The sequence below is a fragment of the Grammomys surdaster genome, unplaced genomic scaffold (assembly GCF_004785775.1).
Source record: "Grammomys surdaster isolate TR1022 unplaced genomic scaffold, NIH_TR_1.0 330, whole genome shotgun sequence".
Taxonomy (NCBI): Eukaryota; Metazoa; Chordata; class Mammalia; order Rodentia; family Muridae; genus Grammomys; species Grammomys surdaster.
Genome location: NW_021604749.1, coordinates 45,103 through 51,102, shown reverse-complemented (window position 1 = coordinate 51,102; position 6,000 = coordinate 45,103).

Sequence of the window (6,000 nt, the reverse complement as noted above, 5' to 3'; positions counted from 1 at the left end):
CCGCTGTGAGGAGCGCTGCACAATGGCGGCGGCGGACCCATCTCGAGAAAGAGCCCGCCCTCCAGCCAATCAGAGTCCCTGAGCTCCAGCGTTGGGGGGCCGGAACCGCTGTCATGGCAACAGGGGCAGGCCCAGGCCCCAGGCCTGGGTTCCAAGGGCGCTTAGGATTATGTAAGGCGAGGACAGGACTTCAACCTTGACCTTCAGACACAGTAGAAGGAGGGAGATACTGCCAAGGTTTCATAATGACCTTTTATCTGACCTCAAGGAAACGAAAGGCTTGGTGACTTTAAAGGAACAGGATGCTTAACTTGCTTATTCAAGATGTGCCAGTAGCGTTACTAGAGTTCTGGGTCAGAGCCAGGGCCTGTAATGAGCTAGGCTTACCCTGAAGCTGTACTAAGTTATGCTCAATGAACCAATCAAATAGTAAAAAGCAGAGAAATGGACACACCGGGAAGAAGTCTAGTGAAACGCAACCACAAGTCCGTTTTCAGGGTTCTGACAGGAAGTTTAGGTTTAAATAGAGGGCAAGAGGCAAACTTAGCTGAGAAGTCCCGCCCATCATTGACCACTTAGTTCCGGTCTGTTCTGAAAGGTCCTGAACCTTCGGAACCCTTTGAATTTACAGAAAAGATAAGTTCCTTTCCAGGCGCTAAGCCTTTTTCTTCCTTCAAAATCAGACTCCTGAGGAAATTCCAATTTCCTGGGGTCCAGCCCTCAAAATGATATCAAGAAGGGAGACTTACAAATGTCTCCTGGCGCCGGGCGGTGGTGGCGGCATACGCCTTTAATCCCAGCACTTAGGAGGCAGAGGCAGGCGGATTTCTGAGTTCGAGGCCAGCCTGGTCTACAGAGTGAGTTCCAGGACAGCCAGGGCTACACAGAGAAACCCTGTCTCGAAAAAACAAACAAACAAACAAACAAACATGTCTCCTGGGAATATCTTCACTCTTGTAAGTGTTGTTCCACTAGGACAGATGTATGCATTTAGTGAAAGTGCCTTCCCCTTGGGTAAGTTTTAGTGAGCACGATAACAAGACAAGGAAAATTAAGGAGACGTGGGAAGGAAAAAGAGCCCCTACCAGAAGTGTGGTTAAAGTCTCCTGACTTTAACTAAGACTCAGGAATTCCTGCATCTGTATCCATAGCCCACATTCCTTTTATAGAGAGATGCTTCAAGTTAGAATGTTCAAATAGCAACAAATCTAGCTTAAGGTCTGATAATATATGGCCTTTCTCCTTTCCCATCTGCAAACCTGCAATTTACTACAAATCTTGTTGACAGTAAAGACACATTACCCTCCTTGTGTGACCTTTGTGACTCATGGTTTTATCTTAAGGATTGTGGTTCTTCCCAGAGTCCCGGAGAACCACCTTAAATCTCATTTATTGGGTTGGAGAGCTGGCTCAATGATTGGGGACTACTGGCTGTTCTTCCAGAGGAACTGAGTTCAATTCCAACATCCACACAATGACTCATTTAACTCCAGAGGCTCCAACACCCTCTTCTGATACTGATGCTGTCTTTTATTGAGAGAGAGAGAGAGAGAGAGAGCGCGCAGGATAAGGATATGTTTTGGTAGAGGCAGGGTATGGTATGGTAAAGTAAAAGGGGTGCCTCTGCAGGCCCATGCTGAGGCATCCCTTCCCCGAAGTACCAGCCATATGATGGATATAGTATAGAATAGAGTTTATTTAGGGCATGGGGAGGGGAGTTGAGGGAGTAGAGGCAGAGAAAAGCAGAGAGAGAGGTACAGAGAGGGAGAGGGAAGGTGGGCCAGGAACACATGGAAAGAGAGAAGAGAGGGAAAGGGGAAGAAGGGGTAGGGAGTAAGAGGATAAGAAGAGAGTGAGGAGGGGGACAAACAGCCTCTTTTATAATGAGTCATGCATACTTGGCTGTTGCCAGGTAACTGTGGGGTGGAGCCTAGAAGGAATGCAAATATTGTACATGTGTGTTGCATAAACACAGATGCATACAAACAAACACACATAAAATAAAAATATAAAAAAATTACCTCATTTATTGAAAGAAAAGGAAAGAGGGTAGGAAAAATTTTCATAGAACTACCTAAAACATAAGGAAATCCACTAAAACACATAGTTGCAGCTAAGACACAGCAAATTCCTCTTAATAAACTCCAACTCTGTTTCATATTGACTCATCCTAAAAATCTTCCCAATGGTAAAGTCAAGAATCCTGTTTTCACTTGAGTAGAGGTCTCTGGGAAGAATCAAGTGGCAGCCACAGTGCAGTGTCTCTGGCCCACACTCCACTGCCACTCCCAATAGTGGCAGTTCTGCTAACACTTAACACTTGGGCAATGTGCCAGGCAAGGCTTGAGCTGGCAAGCACCACATACTCACTTTGTTTTACAGTGGCCTTACTTGAGATAGGCATTCTATCAGGAGACTGGTTTCTATTGACTTTAGACAGCTTTTCCAGGCACTATCAGACTATAAACCTGGAAGGAAGGAGCAATTGTGATCCGAAGCCTCTTAAATCAACTGTGGTGAAATCCAAAACAAAACAAAGAACACAACTCTGACCCCATTCTGGAGCCAGGTCTGAGTGACTGAGCCCAGGAACGTATATTTAGGTCTCCACAAGTACAATGTTTCAATGTAGAAGCAGTTTCATGCCTTTTGCTTTTGAGACAGGCACTCACTGTGAGCCTTAGCTACCCTGGAACTTTTTAGGTAGACCAGGCTGGTATCAAACTTACAGAGATCTGCCTACCTCTCTGCCTAAAGAGCACTGGGATAGAAGGTATATGCCACTAAGCCTTGCAGATTTTTATAGAACAGAACAAAAAAAGTTATAAATCAAGCCATTTTTGTGTTGAGCATAAAAGCACAAGCCTTGAATCTTAGCAGAAGCAAACTTATCTTCTGTTCATGACCAGCCAGGGCTACACAGTGAGACCCTTTTCAAAACAGACAAACAATAACAACAAAGGCATTTTAAAAATTCTTTAGTGGAAACATTAAGTGGTCAGTTTCAGCAGGCTGAAGAATCTTATCTGTAGGCCTCAGGTGTTATCTGTTAGATTTTTGTTAAGTTAATACACATTCTCTCTCTCTCTCTCTCTCTCTCTCTCTCTCTCCCTCTCTCTCTCAAAGATTTATTTAAATGTATATGAGTATACTGTGGATGTCTTTTTCAGACATACGAGAAGAAGACAGTAGATGCCTTTACAGATGGTTGTAAGTCACCCTGTGGTTGCTGGGAATTGAACTCAGGATGTCTGGAAGAGCAGTCAGTGCTCTTAACTACTAAGCCATCCCTCCAGCCCCAAGTTAATACATTCTAAAGGTCTTTTGTTTGTTCACTTGTTTCTTTAATGTTTGTCAAGGTGTTAGGCCTGACTCAGAACTGGACAAGGAATAGTTCTTTAGGGAGCTCAAGATAGCCCAAGAGAAACTGACCCAGGGCATAGTGGCACACGCTTTTAATACCAGAACTTGAGGCAGAGGCAAGTGGATCTCTGCAAGTTTGAGTTCCAGGGTAGCCAAGGCTGTTCACAGAGAAGCCCCGTCTTGAAAAACCAAAACCCAACCAATCAAACAAATAAAAGAAATTGTCTTTATTTAGTCAATTAGCTTTAACATACAGTTTCTTTCTAGGAATTCTCCTTTATGTGACCTTTCTGAAGTATAAGAGGGGACCAGCGATGGGTGGATTCTCAAGCCCTTAATTCACATTTTGTAAGAGTAAAAATATGTCTTTCCCCTTTCTTGTTGACTATGAGTAGAAATATATCTGTTTTTCGTTATTTATCCTCTTTTCCTTTTATTTCAGGGACAAAACCCACTGAATTCAGGATAACCATGAAATCTCCAAGATGACTCATTCATTTTCTTTCTATCTGTATCTCTCTGCTTTTGTCTGTCTGTCTCTCTGTGCTCATGCGTGTGTGTGTGTGTGTGTGTGTGTGTGTGTGTGTATGTGTGTGTGTGTGTGTGTACATGTATGTGTTCCGGCCTGCAGATGTTTGCACCTGCATATGGAGTCACAGCACCTCAATGGGTGTTGATCCTCAGATGCCATCTACCTTTTATTGGCAATATATTCTTTCACTAGACTTGAGCTTCTCCATGTAGGCTAGACTGGCTGGCCAGTAAATCCCAGAGATTCACCTGTCTCCACCCACTCAGCACTGAGATTACAAGTGTGTGTCACCAAAGCCCAGTTTTTAAAAGTAGATTCTGGCACTCAAACCCATCCTCATGTTGTTGGGGAGGCACTTGATTGTGCCATGTCCTAGATTTGATCCATTTTTTATGTAAGAAAAAATTTCTTAAGAAGAGAGCTGAGCATGGTGGCACATGCCTTTAATTCCAGAACTCGAGAGGCAGAAGCAGGCAAATCTCTGAGTTTAAGGGTAGCTTGACCAATAGACCAAGTTCTGGGACAGCCAGGACTACACAGAGAAACCCCGTTTTGATCAACAAAAAACAAATTAATGGAACAACAACAAAACCAACTCCCCTAAAACTAACAAAACAAAAACCCCCAAGCAAACAAATGGAAACAGGAGGAAGAGATTTCTTTAAAAGAGATTTCATTCTTGCTTGGAATGTTAGCCCACACCCATAAACCCAGCACGTGGGAGGCAGTGACCCGAGGATCTCTGGAGTTCCAGGTCTATGCTTTAAGAACTCCTTGTTGTTGGGCTAACTCACACATTGGCTATGAAGATGCCTCCCTGTGCCTGCAGTGCTAGGCTAGCAGGTTAAGTAAATGTTTGTCCCTTCCTCACTTGCCCAAAAAGAAAAGGCAAGATGCCTTGGTGAAGGTCATTGTAGCCATGACCAACCAGATGAGTAAGGAGTGTGGGTTTTTCCATAATAAAGAGTTAGTGGCTGAAGCTGGGGCAGAAGGACTGACAGAGGCAATAGACAGAAACTGAGCAGGGAGGTAGAAGAGAAAGATAATAGCAGAGAAGCTGGCATAAGTTAGATGGGCTAGCAGGGAGACTGCCCCAGCAAACAAGCCAACATCCTTATACCATACACATCTCCAAGTCTTTATTAGTAAACTGCAAGCGGGACCCCAGAAAGCCTCACATCACATTGTCCTCAAGATGAACAGAACATTTCTGAACCTTAGACTCCATTTCAGGGCTCATTTACTCCTCTCTAAGGGGCACTCTTGTCTCTGTCAACACTGTCCCTCACACCATCTTTCCCTCACGCCACCCTTTCTTGAGGGACAGCCTCTGTTAAAGCCTTTGCCTGAGAGCTCTTTCTCTCTGCATCTCAGTGTCTGTTTCACTGGGATTGTGTTAATGGGACACATCTCCCCTCTTGATCTTTATGATTCCACAGTTCCTCAGCCTCCAGTTCTTATGCCTGTAAACTTTTTTTTTTTGGCATGAGTGTAGATATGTATAGAGAGATACATACGTATACATGTACACATGTATAGGGGGATCAGTGATGGATGTTTGGTATCTTTCTCAATCAATTTCCACCCTAGTTTTTGAGGCAGGGTCTCACTGAAACTGGAGCTCAGTGATCGGCTAGAATGGCTGGCCGACCTAGGGTCTCCAGTGAGTTCCTATTTTTACATCCCCAGGACTGACAATTATAATTTCTAGCCAGGACCCACAGCTTTTTTAGGGGAGTGATCAGGCTCTGAACTCAGGTCCTCATGCTTTTGTGACAAACATTAGTGACAGAGTATCTCTCCAGGCCACCCTTTGCTCCTATTAGAGATTTTTCGTACCAGATGCCATATAAGAGTTTTCTCATTTATGCCTCACAACCAGTCTTGGTAACTCCCACCATACATATACAAAAATAAGCACCAGGAGGAAGGCAAAGCTCAGTTACAGAGTGGAAATGGTGTCATTAAATCAAAAAAGCTGGCAGTGAGTAATTTAGATAAGAACTAACAAAAAAATATTGTGGAATTTCTGTTTTCTGCCAACTTGAACCTGTTACCTTTTCCTCTGGACACCCCCCGCAACTGATCTGCAAATGGGGTGCAAA